Source organism: Vanessa cardui, chromosome 12 (genome assembly GCF_905220365.1).
Source record: "Vanessa cardui chromosome 12, ilVanCard2.1, whole genome shotgun sequence".
NCBI lineage: Eukaryota > Metazoa > Arthropoda > Insecta > Lepidoptera > Nymphalidae > Vanessa > Vanessa cardui.
The window spans coordinates 13,484,313-13,503,355 of NC_061134.1; positions in this window are offsets into that span (position 1 = coordinate 13,484,313).

The window sequence follows — 19,043 nt, forward strand, 5'->3', positions numbered from 1 at the left end:
TTGGGTTCCGATCCGAGTCAAGAATGACATAGATTACGGTGTTCACCATGTCTTTTCAAAATTTCTGCGACCCATCCCAATACCGACCGCGACCCGGATTTGGGTCGCGGCCTGAGGTTAAGAAACGCTGATCTAATGCTTAGCGGTGAAGTTTATCATCGTGGGGAAAGCATGTACTGATTTTTACTAATATTATGTGTAAGTATTCAATTCGCGTGTAGCAACTAACTTAACTCTAAGGCTCTAGAAGATTAATTTGTCCAGCAATGAGATCGTATAAATATCAATTCCAGTCTTTTCGCCCACAATTCAAGTCCTTTCATATTATTTTTGATAACATTTAAAAATTTGACCTTCAAAAATCAAGACCTGAGGTTAACAAACTCCTCATATATTTTTTCGTTTGCATAATAATAACACGTGTTAATCGCTGTCGAAAATCAAAGCAATTTTTGATCAGTAGCAACAATAAAATACACAAATACCTTTAAATAATGAGTGCAGGATCTTTGCTTATTTAAAAAAATATATATATTCGATTGTATTACGAACGTTATAGGCCTTTTTTTCTCGCTGGAAAAACGCGTTACGCGTTTCCCCCACGTGTTGGAAGAGGTGGTATGCCGCCTGGGTACACCGGAATACCCACTAAATCAGCGGTACCGTCTCCATCTTTTCAGTGGGCGCCACAGGATCGCTTTCGTAAACTTTGTAGGCCTTCGCCTAATGTTTACACATAAAAAATATAAAGCTCTACTGATTCCTCACGAAATCAGAAGATTCAATTACAAGTTGTTTCTCGTGATTTTAAATAAACTTGGCCAATTAAACTTAAAATGTAAAGAAGCAATTTTATTTATAATTCATATTATGTTAAAAAAGTTAAGGAAAAATACCGTGAAGAAACACGCACGTGTGGCTTGAAATTCTGACATATGTAACAATGGGATAAAATTGACTTATACCACGATGACAAAAAAACTGTATATCGTAGGAGTTTTATGTATGACAAACGTACGATTGATTGATTGACACATTGTGTACCTTCCGTAATACCTTCACTATACTGTCTTGATTTAAAATACTTGGGAGTCACTCATTTGACTATTTAAGTACCGGAATGTTTGAATATAAATCTTATCATTATTTAAAATTATTTGCAAAATTTCCAGACGATTTTTAAAATTTCCTTGAAACCTGCTATGAATTATAATCCAGCATTGAAGTCGGATCTTTGCACTAACATTATAATAATTATATGGCATTTAATTAATTTATTTTCTTTTTTTTGCATGTTGTTTAGATATGCGCTTGAAACAATAAACTTATTAAATGAAGATTTGGTCTAGTTTTTGGTTTATTTAACTAATATGACTGTAATTTGTAAATGTTGAAAAAGAGTAACTTCTGAGTTTCTTGCCGGTTCTTCTCGGTAAAAATCTACTTTCCGAACCGTCGATAGCTTCACTTAATTGTTAAATGACGATCCAAAAGCCTCCTTAAATAAAGTTTATTTTGATTTTGATTTGATTTTTAAAAGGCGTCAGTGAGTGTCAGGCATACAACAATGCAACTTTTATTATTTTACACACAATAATCTTATTTTACACACAAAACTCTTTGTAAAATACTCCGCTGTGTTTAGTGTTTAAGCTGTAAAAGCGTGATCGATTATTCTAGCTCTCTAACTCTAGAAAATTCATATCAGTGTAATAATTTCGGTCGTAAATATTTCTAAGTAAAGATATAAATCGCTACACAGTAACTAGTGGAACTGTTTCGAAAGAAAATACTTGTAATGTTAATGTAAAATTGTTAATGTTAATAATGTACACCAATGAAACAAGATCGTGAAATGTCAGAACGTTATAAGCGATATTTATTATAATAGTTAAATAAAAAGAGCTGAGATGGCCCAGTGGTTAGAACGCGTGCATCTTAACCGATTATTTCGGATTCAAACCCAGGCACGCACCACTATATATGTGCCTAATTTGTGTTTATAATTCATCTCGTGTTTATAATTTATCGCGACAGTGAAGGAAAACATCGTGAGGAAACCTGCATGTGTCTAATTTCATCCTAATTCTACCACATGTGCATTCCACCAGCCCGCATTGGAACAGCGTGGGGGAATATGTTCCAAACTCTCTCCTCAATAGGAGAGGAGGCCTTATACCAGCAGTGGGAAATTTACGGGCTGCTACTTTACTATTTTTTTACTTTATATAAATTAAATGATACACAATTCAAAATAGTCTATTACTGTATATGATAGAATAAATAGTATAAAATACGATGCAAATTCTTACTGAAATGCACCTACGAGACAGATCGGACTCATATCAAAACAATTACGAAAAAATAAAGAAAATTACAATATGTTTTTCTTTTAATATGACTGTTATCATATATGTACAATAAATAAAAAAATATATGAAAAGATGAAAACGACTTCAAAATTATAAACAGCTAATAAACCGATTCTAATGAAACTCGCACTGTTCCATAATTTGAAGTGTTAGCATAGGGAATATTCGATAAAAAAATATCATCTCAATACGACTTTTAGTTTTCGAGAAATTCGTGGTTAAAAATACAAACATACATACCTACACTAACAAACATTACGAAATTAAGCACACATGCTTGGAACTCTAAATGAATCATCATACTCAAACATAACAAAATTTTGACAACGTTACATACACACATTCACTTGGTGTTAGGGCTTTGTGCAATCCCGTCTGGGTAGGTACCACCCACTCATCAGTTATTCTACCGCCAAATAACAGTACTCAGTGTTGTTGTGTTCCGGTCTGAAGGGTGAGTGAGCCAGTGTAACTACAGGCACAAGGGGCATAACATCTTAGTTCCCAAGGTTGGTGGCATATTGAAGATTTAAGGAATAGTTAATATTTCTTACAGCGTCATTGTCTATGGGCGATGGTGACCACTTACCATCAAGTGGCCCATATGCTCATCCGCCAAACTATACCATAAAAAAACACATGTCAAACTGATAACCTCCTTTTTTAGACTTCGGTTAAATATAAAAATCATACAAAGATTTCATTAGCAGTCTCAGTCGTGGTTAAATGACAGCAATTATAATTTCAAGTGTCACAATAAGACCGGAATTAAGGCAGTCTTTGATAAATAGAAAAGTGTTCGTAACTATATTGTCTTACGTCTTTCAGCTCCTTTCCATTTGATAAGAGATAATCCGACGGTCGTTAGAGCTGATTTTACATATCATTATCATTGTATGCAGCAAGGAATTTATCAACAAACACACAATACGATTTAAAGTGTAACTATATTACCTATAATTGTTACCAGGGGGGTGATTAGTTCAATAATGATGTATTCTTCTATCAAATGTCAAAACTGTGATAATAGAAAGAAATAAATCGATATTTAACTGAACACCTTCAATTATTTAAATTATTCATATGACAAAACTTTTATAACTGTATTTTATAATACATTTTCCATTTGAATTTGGAATTAAAAGGATATCATAAGTTATTGAAAGTATAAACAATAAAACAACACAACATAAAATTTCACTAAAGGTAATGCTCTACGTACATGATTTTGGGCGAAAATATGCCAAATATGGATGATATGGATAGTGTATACCATTATATTCATCTAATAAATATCATGGAATATTCTATAATATTCACGCAAGCTAATTATCATTACCGTATGCAAGAATATGCAGCCCAGAAGATAAAAAAAGAACGTAGATGTCTGTTATGTTAAAACCCAACGTAAATGATAGATTATTTTTTTTACAACGAATATTAATAATGCTCCAATTAATTAAGTAATGTATAGTTAATAGTAGTACAGTGTATGTTACATCGCTTGGCGGCAAAACCATTGCGCTATCCGCCTATAACTAGCTATTAACGTCTTCGAATACATAAATACTCGAATAAATACTATATAACCTTCTTTTTGAGATGTGAAGTAGAGTAGGAAATTTACGAGTTGCCACTTAAAACTTTCTACTTTATAAAGAAACAAATACTATCGATAACTACCCTTAACATTTACTAGAAGCTCAGGACGCAGACACATAATATTAAAAAAAAAAATTTAAATCGTCACAAATATGAAAATAATAAATACTTACCAGTCAAAAAAGATTAAAAATGATTACACGAATTATAAAAAAAGTAATTAAAATTTAAAAAAAGAATGCAAAATTTTAAAAATCACGGAATGACAAGAAACAAACAGTGACAACGTTAAACTGAAAACGTCTTGTCACATCGCATGTTTGCATTGATTATATCTTAACAACGTTATAAGCTCAATAAATAAAGATACGGGAATCTAAAGATGGTACACACGACTTCAAATCCATTGAAGGGCAGACTTTCATTATACTTCACAGATAACATTGTCTGTGTATCAATTTGAATGTTATATCAAAATTGTTTTTATTTACCTCCATAGAGTTTTTATATTACATCAAATTTTATATCCAAGGAGTTTTCAATGGTTTTGCGGTACTATTTTTTTTAACGATACAATACAAAGCTCATGCAGCGATTGGTTTTGTAGTTCTTTATACTCATTTTATCTCTCTTCCGCCTTCACTGGATAGTGATGTCAAAACTTGAGGCCATATAATCACCATAGACTTATCACAACTACATATATTTTTTTTACCAAAAAGAGAAGGCAAAAAATAATGATGAGAAATTAATTTTTTTTTATTCAAAATAAAAAGTAGTCAATAATAATTGTTTACATAGAAGTATCGAACGATAATTTACTTGAGATTTTATTATCTATGGCAAAAGTATAGGAAGTTTTGGCGGGCTTTTAAAAATAATAGATTAGAAAATAAAAAAGCGGATTTTTATTGCTGATCATAAAGATAAATAAAATTCATTTATGAATGAAATAACGATTATGTGTGATTTTATAATAGACTAAAATAGTGAGAGTAGGACTCGCACACTAAGGGTTCTGTACCAGTAGTACTGTAGCAGTACCGTAGACATTGATTATTGCCAAATTCCATAATTCTAGAGCCACGCGAAGTATCCTATAGGTTTAAATACACTATAACGGCCATATCACATGATTGCGTTGACTAAGAGCTTTGTTTTCTACAAAACACAAACACCGATGTTAGTATTATGATTATTAATTACAACTTTATACATCTACGTGTTTCTGAAAAAGGGACCTTGATGGACAGACTGACAGAGAGCAAACAACGACGTGGTATTAAATAAGGGTCCTTTTCTCCTTTGTAGATACGAGACTATTATAAATAGCAGTTTTTATACAAAATACAACTTAACACAAGTTTCACAATACAGTTTCACAACAAAATATGTTTACAACAAAACAAATAAAAACGAGACAAAATCTGTTGCACAAGCGAAAGTTACGAACATTATGTAACAAAAAGACCACAATAAAATCAATAAAACACAATCTTAGCTGTTATGAAGCATATATATGTGTTTTAACGAGTTATACTGGAACTTTCTCGTATCGTCACTTATAAAAAGGAGACAACTTGTGACAGGCGTGAAATGTCAGAATTACATCTTGAAATATTAGCGTTAGAGATACAGCTTTGGTAATTACTCTCCAGTGAGATTTACATAACGATCCAGCAATAATTTCACACGTTTAATTTTGTAATATGATTCAAGAGTGCCGGTAATAGCCTGCAATGAAGTAAATTTTAATGTTGTTTTTTTTTTATAATAATAATTGTAATTTAGAAAAGGTGCAACGACAAGGCGGAGATAACAGCGAGCCAATGCGAGTCGGACTACTCGCCCATGAAGGTTTCCGTAGCAGGAAATAATGAGCTTTGTTTTTATGAAATTTTACTAATCTGGAAGTGTCTCGCAGACTCTTCAGTTTAGAAAAAAATATATTAAAAAACCTAAAAATCATTTTTGAAGACCTATCCATAGATTAAAGTAACAGCCTGTAAATTCTCACTGCTGGGCTAATGGCCTCCTCTCCCTTTAAGGGGAAGGTTTGGAACATATTCCACCACGCTGTTCCAATGCGGGTTGGTGGAATACACATGTGGCAGAATTTGTATGAAATTTGTCACATGCAGGTTTCCTCACGATGTTTTCCTTCACCGCTGAGCACGATATGAATTATAAAGACAAATTAAGCACATGAATCAGCGGCGCTTGCCTGGGTTTGAACCCGCAATCATCGGTTAAGATGCACGCGTTCTAACCACTGGGCCATCTCTGCTCCATCCATAGATTGGTATGTATAAATGGTATGGATTGGTAAAATATTTTTAACATCAGTTTTTAGTATATAGGGAACCCCCCCAAATGTTCCATGTCCCAAATGTTTTACCTTATTATTTTTGTGTGAGTCTTAATGTGATTCACAGAATGCATACATACAAATACATACATAATACTTAGCAAGTTTCAACAGTATAGTTGCGATAAAATGGCTGTGAAATACAGACCAACCATTCCTTACATCTCCAATACGCCACAACAATACCAAGTACTGTTATTTGGCGGTACAGAATCTGATTAGTGAGTGGTATCTACCCAGGCGGGCTTGCAGAAAGCCCTACCACCACGTGTGTTCACAATTGTCCTCATAATGCACATTTTAAATTTAGATCGAGTAAGTCTCGTGTAAGACCGTAAATAAGTCATATATGATAAATCACACAATCATTCTTGTTTTCCTCGTAATCGGTTAAATAAATGAGATCCACGCTTTAGCAGCAATAAATACCATCTTTCTATTTAAGATGTGTAAAGATAATTTGTTTTTGTTGCAAAATGAAAAAAATACGCCAAAGCCTTGAATACTTGTGAGATTATCTTAATGCGGAAATAAATACACAGAAAATGTTTATAGATAACACGAACAATATACTGATTTAATATGAAAGCGTTCCATGAAATTAGTTTTGTTATGAACGAAATAAATATTTATTGAACGTTATGTAAGAAATGTCCTTAAAAAGTGACCTCGACGAAACCGTGTTTTAATTTTAAGTACGATTGAAAAATATCAAAATATCGATCCTCTGCTGGTAATTTGTTTAGTAAATTGATTAGAAAAAAAATCCCTGTATTACTTCAGTTATTTTCGTTTAAGCATGTTTGTTTTTCTAAATAGGCGGTAGTTGTTCACTGCACTTTTAATTTCAATAAGTTACCGTAAATAATATTTGGTGGTGGGTTTTGGTTTTACCCACAAGCAGTGTTGTTTTTAGTGAAATAAAACAATTGAAAATTGCCCACCACGTTTTAATTCAAAGCACGTTAACAATCTTAAAATGACCAGTGACCACGGATTACAAATTCTTAATTTAAAAATTAAAAACAAATGACAAATGACATTTTGTACTAAAGAGGAAGGCTATTTAAAAATAAAATAGACAATTCAACAAGCAGCGATAGTTTACTAACTATCGCTGCTTGTTGAGTTTCAGTTGGAAGGGTAGTGAGCTAGTGTAGGCATAAGGGACATAAAATCTAAATTTCCAGGTTAGTAGCACGTTGGATTTATAATAAATGGCCAAAATTTCATACGGCGCTAATGTGCAGTGATGCACTTTAAATCATGCGAGCTATTCTCCGTCTGTCTACAGATGCCAAAAAACTCTCATATTGAAATTGCATATTACCTACAAGTAAACTGTTATTGCGATTTTGATAGAAACCTTATATTTTCTCGTCAATCATTCGACATCAACAAACATGATTCCAAGTCCATCATTGGTTCAATCATCATCCAAACCGGAATACAATGAATTAAAGTATTGCTGTTTTGCGGTAGAAACAATGTTTGAGTACGCGTTAACAGACCGACTGCATAATCAAATTTTACCCCAAATTTAAATATATTTCCACCAACATTTTACTATAAAACATACACAGTTTTTCGCATTTCATAAAAAACATGATAGAGTTCCTTTTTGTTATATATCTATTCATGAAGCTGAAGCTCATGAAGTACCCCTCCCCCCTACTTTCCCGCATTGTATTACCCGTGAAGAGTGACATGACTAGTGTAAAAAAAAAATACAAATTAGACTATATTTGTGAATGCACGATTATTTAACGTTAAGTCTTTGTTAGTTAACAAATCGATATATAATCGATTTTTCACACTCGGCGATATGTTTTGGAACCGCACTCGCGCGCTTCAATGAGTCGCAGTTATCTTTATAAAGGTGACAATCATGAATAATATTTATTCAGTACGTACTCCGTCATTGTTGTTTGAGGCTTTACGGATTACATCTGATTGTTATATCTTTTCATTCCAAAGGCAACGACCGAAATTCACGTCTGCCGACGTTTTGGTATATTGATTCAGTAATAACACTACATTTCCAGACGATTACAGGTTCATATCGACACCAACAATTTGTATTACGCTAACTCAAATTTTAGTTTAAATCGTTTTATGCCAAGTATAATAAAAAATCGTAAATAAATATACAAAATTAATGATGTTACAAATTTTGTAAAACCCTCACTAAAGTCAACTAAATCACGCTTACAATTATTAGCGGAGTGTGTGCATACTCTCTAGTTAGTGTAGTAAATATAGTTGGTATCGATATAAGCCTTGTAGTTGTCACGTGCTTAACTTGTGTTTATAAACCAGGACTAATAACAGGACGAGTGTTTTGTGACAGGAAGTCTCCTTTTGGGTATAAAATCGGAATCTCTAATTAATACTTGTTGCTGAAAAAGATCGCAAGAGTTTATCTTGTTATTATTTTCTTCGCCATTATTTGGTACCAATATTTTCAATATCAAATTATACGAAGTAAAAGGTCAAAGTAACCTTCAATATCCCACTACTGGGATAAGGTATATATTTGAAGCGAAGGTTTTGTAACTTGTCAATAAGCTGTTTCAATGAGCTTCAATGGTTACATACATAATATATGTTATTCAACCATACTCACGATGTTTTCCTTCTGTACCGAGCAGGATAAATAATAAATACAAATTATGCACATTTGTGGTGTTCGACCGAGTTGAAGTCTACAATTTTCAGTTCAGATGAACGACTTATATCCTCTGGGCTCCAAAAATATTATCATCAGTTGACAGGAAGAAAAGCTTAAACGGCAAATTGATACTTTTGGAAAATCTTCTCTAAAGTTAAGACAGTAAAACTCACTTCCAAAGAGTATCTTTTCAATAAAGATTTCAAATGGTGGTAACCAAATTTCTTTTAACATAACCAGTAGACCTTGGTACCCAAATATGGTAAATTATTTCAATATGTATGTGCAATATTATTATATTCTAAAAGATCATTTAAATGATCTATTAAAGCATATTAAATATGCATATTGATGTTTATTTCAAAGGTAATATTTATGACGCAATATGTCATACCTCTATTTAATCAGTGGTGAAGTCCAGTCTTGTAAAATACTGTTCTGTATCATGACATATTTAAAGCTGGTTATACACCTAGCTATAATATATAAAAAGCTATTATATTAGCTATAATATATGTACAGATGCGCCGCAATGATTTGGTGTTAAGATTCAAAAGGTACTAAGAGTTTAAAACTTTATAAAGGAACGAATTTGAAAACTGATGAAGGTTTTCTTACTCTGACTGTACATATATTTAAGTTTAATTTCATTCATGGAATTTATAGGCCTAGAGTTCGAACGCGTCTTCTGTGGCAGAAAGTCATCCATCGCACGCTGGGTGCCAGATGAAGTTTGATCAATCAAACAAATTAAATTAACCCACTTTTCTAACTTGATGGATGGTAATCTCTGGCAGAAATTCATCCATTACATACTGGGCATAAGATGATTAAGTTTCCTGAATGTTTGTTCAAACAAATGGGTGAAACAGAAGTGCTCTCTTAGTCACTTCATCATCTCGGGTTTATTTGCTTCTTAATGATGAACGCGAAACAATCAGTGCTGGCAAAGTTAAAAACCATGAAGAAGTAATTAATATTAATTAATCCCCTTCCTTACGTCATGGAGTTATCTTGAATCTCGGGCATAAATCCACATAAACTGGTTTGACTCACCGACTTAAATAAAATGAAAATCTTAATGACTGAGTTAATTTATATAAGAGACATAAGGATACGTCGAAAAAAAAGATGTCGACGAATTAAGACCTCCTTTTGGACGTTTCATAAATTTGTTACATAGTCTGTATAAGATATATATAATCTATATAAGAAACTAGCTGTGCCCGCGAACTTGTACGCGTTTTAATTTGACAAAAAAATATATTATTGTATCCTAAGTTACTCCTTATTATATCAGTTATCTGCCAATGAAAGTCCCGACAAAATCGTTCCAGAGATAAACCGGAACAAACAGACAGACCAAAGTCAGACCAAAATTGTAAAAAAAAATATTTCTACATATGTACCGGGTAAACATACATATGTAGGCATTGAGTAAAAAAGGGCTATTTTAATATTACAAACAAACACTCCAATTTTATTATATGTATAGATAAGAAGTTTCTAGATATTTTCTGTCTATTCTATTTGTCTTATGTATTTTTTTTTTAATAATACGTATAAGAAAAGAGGACAAAGGTCAAGAGGTCCAATGAAATGTCTCCTAACCTCCTTGGAAGAAATACGAATGAAGATAACATACTCGTATTTGGCAATTCGTTTACCTTATAAGGTAATACTGGGTATAACTGTATTGTATGTCAGGGTTTATTTTACATATATGTTTCTCGGCTTTATAAAAAACATATTTATGTTATCGCTGAGCGTGTTTTGCAAATTTATATTTTTATTTGAGCTTCGGTGAAGAAAAACGATTTATTTATTTTATTTTTAGAATATAATCCTGCCAATCAAATCAAATTAAAATATACTTTATTCGAGTTGGATTCTACAAGCACTTTTAAAACGTCATATAACAACAATATTAAGTGAGGCCACTATCGTTTCGGAAAATAGATTCTACCGAGAAGAACCGACAAGAAAATCAGGAGTTACTGTTTAAAACATTTAAAAATATTATGTAATATATAATGCCTGGAAGTCAGTCAAAGACCATTCATTCCACGCTTTTTTATGTTTTTTTTTCTTTAATTATAGTATTGTAAACATAATGGCCAGTCATATTCACGCATAGATAATGCCCTCACTAATGTAAACCATGAGATGAAAGATACATAATTATTATTGTAATTATTTTGACTCATCACCTCCTCCATAGGCATCAAGGCCTATGTGCTTATTTCTGAACAAGATAAATTCTGTCAAACTGATGGAAAGTTTTTATTTGTTTTTACCTTGAGAAATTTGGCCGTGGATCACAAATCAAATCAAATCAAAATAAACTTTATTCAAGTAGGCTTTTACAAGCACTTTTGAATCGCCATTTTTCAATTAAGTGAAGCTACCACCGGTTCGGAAAGTAGATTCTACCGAGAAGAACCGGCAAGAATCTGTAGTTACTCTTTTTCAACATTTAAAAAATACAAGTCGTGTTAGTTAAATACAATTATTTAAATTATTAAATCCTGCTTGGAAGTCAACAGGTATTAATTCCACGCTTTTTATCGTATCGTCTATAAAATCGAATAATATACCTTTTTTACCAATGTATTTATTATAAACGATTTGAATTTACGAAACGGCAAAGTCAAAAATGTTTGCGGAATTTTATTACATAAACGGGTATCTTGCCCCAAGAAGGATTAATTGACTTTGCGGAGTCGGATTACTCCGGATTTATGTATACCCATGACAACTTACTTATATTATTACGCAGCTAGTACTTACAATGCTGTAGACAAATTTTCAAATTTAGAACTCCGATTGTATCACAACACTGCTCATGAATAACACTAGCACTTTTAATAAAACTCAGTAAGACGTTCACCACTGTTGTCGGATACCGGCGAAATCCAAGTTTCAGCGTTGATAGCTAAGCGAGTAGTTAACGGTTTCGGAATAACATTGACAATGGAATAAGGTTTGGTAGTGACATCCGTACGTATCGGAAGTCGGAACCAGAATGTCAAATAGATAGAATCGAATTGATTTTCAAGTAATAAACAATTTGTCTTTGCATCAGCTACATTTGTCATTCGTGCTTTCTCCGCAAACGTGTCTAGACTGCTGTCCTTATAAATCAGCTGTTATTCCGGTTTTGATTGGGCTAAAATTTCTATAAGAATCTTTTATGAAAGTTATATGCTTAGCTAAATGTATTCTATTTCTTATTTTACATTAATTAAGTATAAATAAAAAAATATTAGACAACATTACTCTGATCCCAATGTAAGTAGCTACAGCACTTGTGTTATGGATAAAAGTAACGACGGTACCACAAACACGCAGACCCAAGAGAAGATAGAAAACTAGTGAACTTTCTCTACATCGACTCGGCCGGGAATTGAACCCGGGATCTCGGAGTGGCGTACCCATGAAAACCGGTGTACACACTACTCGTCCACGGAGGTCGTCATATATCATACTGACCTTTGTTTAACTTCTCATCGAAGGTTTCGTTGCGAGGACGAAATTAATTTGAATTACCAAATCCTTCACTCCCTTTTAATATGCTTTTGGTATTGTTGGAAAATAAATAAGTTTAATATTAGCTAAGATGGTACACGTTCTGTGATTTACTGACAAGGTCGACTTAACAAAAACAGAATAGGTAAGATTCTTCACTATGTTTGTTTTTTGTATAGACTTATAAATCAGTATTATTGTTCTCGAATAAATTCATTTTTTGTCAATATTTTTGAAGTTTTTGTCTACAGTACATCGTTAAGCCAGTGTTTGTTTTTTAAATAAAATGTTTATAATACGTTTTGTTGCAGCCACTCTTGACTACATATAATATAATGTAGCTTATCTTTTAATTTATTTAATTAATCAATTCGTACCACTATTGAAACTTCGATTCGACGAATCAATTATTAATGAACATTCAGATTGTAATAAAATGTACGGAACATTATAGTGAAGCCAAAATCAATAAAAAATGCAATTATATACCTTGTAGAGAATAACCCTTATTATTAGATTTTTGTTAATACATCAATAATTAAAAAAGTTTATTTATTTATGTTTTTATTTAAATTTGTGTCAATTGTGTTGATACCCAAATAAAGAGTACAGTGGTCGCTATTAACTCATTTTTTGTATTATAAACTATTTTTTTACATTGCAAAAAGAAATCTATCAAAATTCTTTCAAAGCATAAATGATGTATCCTATAAAACGAAACATTAAAATCAAGTTATAACGATTGACTTATATACGGAAATAAAGAACTAGACGAATGAATAAAATATTTATGTTGAATAATAAATATAATACAAGAATATTATAAATATGTTTCGTAAGAATGTAATTGAATAATATATGTTGATTTATAAAGAATCTAAATGGTTTCGCCGGCAAATATACTCGTACTTGACCATGGGTAACTAAACATAAAGTAAAGTAACAGCCTGTAAATTACCCACTGCTGGACTAAGGCCTCCTCTTCCATTAAGGGGAGGGAATGCAACATATTCCATCACGCTGTTCCAATGCAGGTTAATGGAATGCACATGTGGCAGAATTTCGATGAAATTAGACAAATGCAGGTTTCCTCACGATGTTTTCCTTCACCGCCGAGCACGAGATGAATTATAAACACAAATAACTACACATGCAAATTAAAAAAATTTACATACATACTTGTTATGTAATTAAATACACCATCAAAATAAATTTAATTCAAGTATATTTAGAATAAACTGATTTAATAATATTTAATTAAATGTCAAGATTTTACCGGTTCTGAATGTAGATTAAGATAATTGTATAGCTAAACTAGCCGAACTTGCGGCTATAATAAACTTCCAACACCCATTTTACCTTCTTAGGGGTGAAGAAATTTCACAATAATATAAATAATTTTGTTAAACATTCCAAAGATCTCATCGTTCAATCTCATAAGTAATAAGTAATATGTTTAAGTTTTGTTTTTCTTTTTAATTTTATAGTTAGCTTTTATGTTTTGTAAATCAGCCACTGACTGGGTAAATACCACTTACTTATCATAATATATGCTACCACAAAGCACAAATACATAGTATTATTGTGTTTTAAATTTAAATAGATATAGAAGTTGGGGACGACCAACGAAACGATGGATGGATTTTGTGAAAGATGATATGGCTGAAAAGAATTTTACTTGTGAGATGACATTAAATAGGGAAGTATGGAAGAAAAAGACATGCTGGGCCGACCCCGAGTAAATTGGGAAAAGGGCAGGAGGGTGATGATATTGTGTTTGAAATGTCCGTGAGCCAGTGGAACTGACATAAGGGATATAACATCTCAGTTCCTAAGGTTGGTGACTGGATTTTATACAGCTTTAACGTCCAACGTATTATGGATAGTGGAGATTTCTCCATATTTAAGAAAAAAATAGCAATTCCCCCACGACAGAGATTTTATACGTAATAGTTTCATAAATCCATTTTGAAAACTATAAGTGTGAGTTATTGGTAGAAATAATAGTAGAAGATAATGCCGGTAGGTTTTTGGTTTCTAAAAACGACTTTATATTTAAAGATTCACAGCGTAACGTGATAGGATCCTGCAATTTGCTTGTTCTGGACTGGGCATTAGGAAGTGAGACAATTTCCTAGGCCAGAAATAGCTCACAAGGTGGTCGGAAACAGACGTTTTACGATAAACAGCTACCGTGTTATACTATAAGACGATTAAAACATAAAACGGAGATGAGAAAATTTGAACATAAATAATTGTACAGTCGGGGTAAGAAAAAGGTTCGTCACCTTAAGATCTATTTTCGTGTGTTCAGTATAAGCGATATTCTGCTTTTCTGATTCAGAGTGACATATTGCGCAATGATTTGATGTTCAGATTCAAAAGGTACTAAGAGTTTGAGACTTGATATAGGAATTTCTGATTTCAAATTCATTGGAAACTGACGAAGGTTTTCTTTCTCTTAATAATATTACAAATATAAAATTAATTCTGTCTGTCTGTCTGCCTGTCGCTCTTTCACTACCTAACCAATAAACCGAATTTTATGAATTTTATGTCATTATTATTACTACAAAGGAACACTTGCTAGTAATAAAAATGACATAAAAAATAGTTGCAATAACAAGAAATCTAAACAATTAAAGTACAAGAAATTTGTTAAATACTATATAATTATATCTGGATTCTTGATTATTATATAAATGACATAGTTACTTTAAACACTTACACGAGTGGATTTCCACCGATAGTTTCAATTCTGATATATCATAAATGGAAAACAATTTCAACCATCTGAGAATATTATCATAGAGTTCACGTTACGGAGATGAAAATACTGACCGCATACATAACTCGTTCATTCGGGTTGTCTTGGGTGACCTAAGGAGTACGTCGGACTAAGAAAGAGCCTTGATATTTTTGTGCCTGGAACAAAACTCGTGTCTTTCCAAGGGAACGAGGGCTGGATGAGATGAAACACATAATAACCAATAGACTACCACAGGATGAAACGACAGACCGTGTAAAATGAAGACGACCTAATCGGGATTAATCAATGCATAGCAGAGTAAGAAAAGAAGAGATTTCTGGAAATCGAAAGGAAATATGTTACACAACAAATGCAGATAAGATTACCTTTTTCAAATTGACAGACGTTGTCTTGCTTAGGAGTTCATACAAACATACATATGTTATTTTTAAGGCAATTCGTTAAACGTTTAATTAATGAATTCCATGATATAAAGGGGTAGAGTTGGCATTCGTTAATCTTATTTGAAATAAAATATTTCAATTCAAAATATTCTTTATTCAAGTAGGCTCACTGTAGAAGTAGAAGATAAAGCCGCTAGGTTATTGGTTTCTAAAAACGGTTTTATATTGAAAGATTCAAAGCGTAACGTGATAGGATCCTGCAATTTGCTTAAATTAATTAATTATATAACTTTTAAATCATTATGTTATAGTTTTGAATTAAATGTAAAGCTACTGATTGGGGAATTTGTTGCAAGCTCTCGTTAATGGGAGAGGAGGCCTTAGCCCAGCAGTGGGAAATTTACAGACTGTTACTTTACTTTACTAATTGGAAAAGTAGATTCTACAGAGAAGAATCAACAATAAATTCAATAGTTATTTGTTTAAAAACAATTATATGTACAATAATTTAATTTATGAGTTTAATAAACCACGATCTCCAATCGATTGTACGGAGCCAATAATATTACAATAATCTAACCTAACGTGATTGAGACTACTTCAATAATTATACTAGTCGCCCTTGCTCTGTAGAAATAGAATTGTTACTATGATTGAAAAATAAAAGTATACACACATAAAAACTTGGATATTTCTGTCAAATTTTATAACTATTACTAATAATGAGCTAAAATGACCCAGTAGTTAGAACGCAAGCATCTTAACCGATGATTGCGGGTTCCAACCCAGGCAAGCACCACTATATATATATGTGCTTAATTTGTGTTTATAATTGATCTCGTGCTCGGCGGTGAAGTAAAACTTCGTGAGGAAACCTGCGTGTCTAACCTCTGTCTGCCTTTCATAGAAATTCTGCCACATGTGTATTCCACCAACCCGCATTGGAATAGAATATATTCCATGCCTTCTCCTCAAAGGGAGAGGAGGCCTTAGCCCAGTAATAGGAACATTTACAGGCTGTTGTTGTTGTTATTCTGTTGTATTTCTAATAGCTACCAAACGAACGAAAACTGACTGACCTTATTCTTTACTATAGATGTAATTTAAGATTCAATTGCAATAAATTGCAAATAAAAGCATTAAGATTGGTGTCGCTTATGACATTTCTATTAAATAACATTACGTAACAGTCACCATTAAGGGTTATTAGCTTTTCATTGAGACACATGTACCTTTCTAAATCAATCAACCAGCTAAGTCAAAGTTATATCATATTTAACGCATTTCTTAACTTGTATCGAATATATTTTATAAAACTGGTTCGCCCTAGTTCCTACTTGCAATCACATTGTATTTATATCGAGTTATACGAGGTCGTTAACTAAGGTAACTGTACTGTATTCCGATATATTTATAAGGGAGTTTAAATTTCGGTAAAAAAATTAATCAAAGAGCGTTGAACACACTGTATATTGTTTGGATAGTGGCTTATATGGGGTCCACCTCATTGTGATACCACACCATATTCTTCGGAGAACTTACTGGCTGTTCCTAGAACTTCCATGATCAGAATTGATTGTGCGAGTGACCCAATAGTTTAATATATCTTAAGAAAAACTTGGTTATCGTAAAGCATGAGGACAGTTCCTCCTCTAAGCTGTTCCAATTTTTAGTGGGTATTCCGGAGAATATCTAGAAATAAAACTATGTACTAAGAGTTCTACTATCTTGCTTAAGTGTTTTTAATTCCCCTGACACTAAATCATAGGTCCTGTAATGTTGGCCTATTAATAGTATTAAATGCGTCACCTCATGGTAATCAGCACTTCCCATAGACATTATCATTTTTAATTTTTTTTAAATATTCATAACATCGACAATGCTTCAAAACGTTGGAAACTTAGAAGTTTATCTTGTGTCTAAAATGATATTGGGCGACTTATCCTCCAAACCGGAATACAACGATATTAAATATAGCTGTCCCAAAGAACTTTTATCAATTCAAAATCAAACAATACTTTATTCAAGTAAAACTATATTAGAAAACAAATACAAGTTTCTTATTCAAACATTCAAAACTAAATTATTTACTGTGAAACAATCGCACATAGTATTCTTGACGTGTATGTAGATTATACATTAAGGTAGGACTCTTTTCGAGACCATTTGACAAGATATTGTCATTTGGCTTTAGATATTTGACAGCCAATCAGCAACTCTCAGTATTTCTGGATTCGGGTTTGAATGGTGAATTATAAAGTGCCAATGCTAGCAAAAGGGACATATAGCTCCTAAAGCTGGTGGCACATTGGTGTGACGTAAGAATCGTTTAAAATTTCTGGTGGCAAATATGCTCATCCGCCTTCTTATATTATAAAATTATTTAAAAAAGCTCTTATTTATATTACGTCCATAGTTAATGTTTTGCAAAAGATTGCTTCATAGATGTCCTTTAAATGTTAATCATCTTCCTGACCACAAGCGGTAATAGAAAGTAGTTATGCAAATGTACTCGTAATGAAAACTTAACACACTTACTTAACCTTATATTCAAAACAAGCTTAAGTTTAATTAAGCTAATTAAAAGATGTTCTGCCAATTTAAGCTTTCCAAAAGGACTAAACACAATCCGGTAGAAATTTTACGTAAAATTTGTTTTAATTTAATTTATCGTCACAGATTAATTTTTGTGATGGTCCAATGGTTACCGATGGCTTGAAGTTCAAACCCGGGCCAAAAAGAACGGAATTTATGTAATTTATTTTAAATTCGTTTTCGTTTATTCGTTAATTTCGTTTTCGTTTATTTTAAAACCACATCGCGTACCAAACCCGTATTGGATATTTGTTTGGTTGATTGGAAATGTTATTTTACTATCATTTCAAATTGTTTTATTTTTGATGAAAATAAAGTACTCATACATAATATTACTTCTTGCACTTAGCTGCGTTTATTACCGTTTAATCCGCTTTCTCAAAGGTTGAAGATATAAAATAAATGGAACAAGGTATTTATACAGGAAAAATATGGCCGAGTCGCATCTTGAAGTTTTATATCTTGCTCGCTATAAAATAAGCGAGTTTTGAATTAAACCTGCTTTTAATAATGTATGTTAATAAAAATAAATATCCAAAATATTTTATTCCAATTTGGCTACCATTATTATGAAAGATAGCTACGATTTTTAACAATAAATAAACGCGCGTTTTGTTGCTACGTTGAATAAATATTTTGTGATATTTATTAATTTAAGGCTTGTATATCTTGCTTTCGATCATTTTGTAAATTCAAATCGTTTGTAAACAATGCATATTATTCGAAACAAGATTTTATAGATGATAAAAAAGCA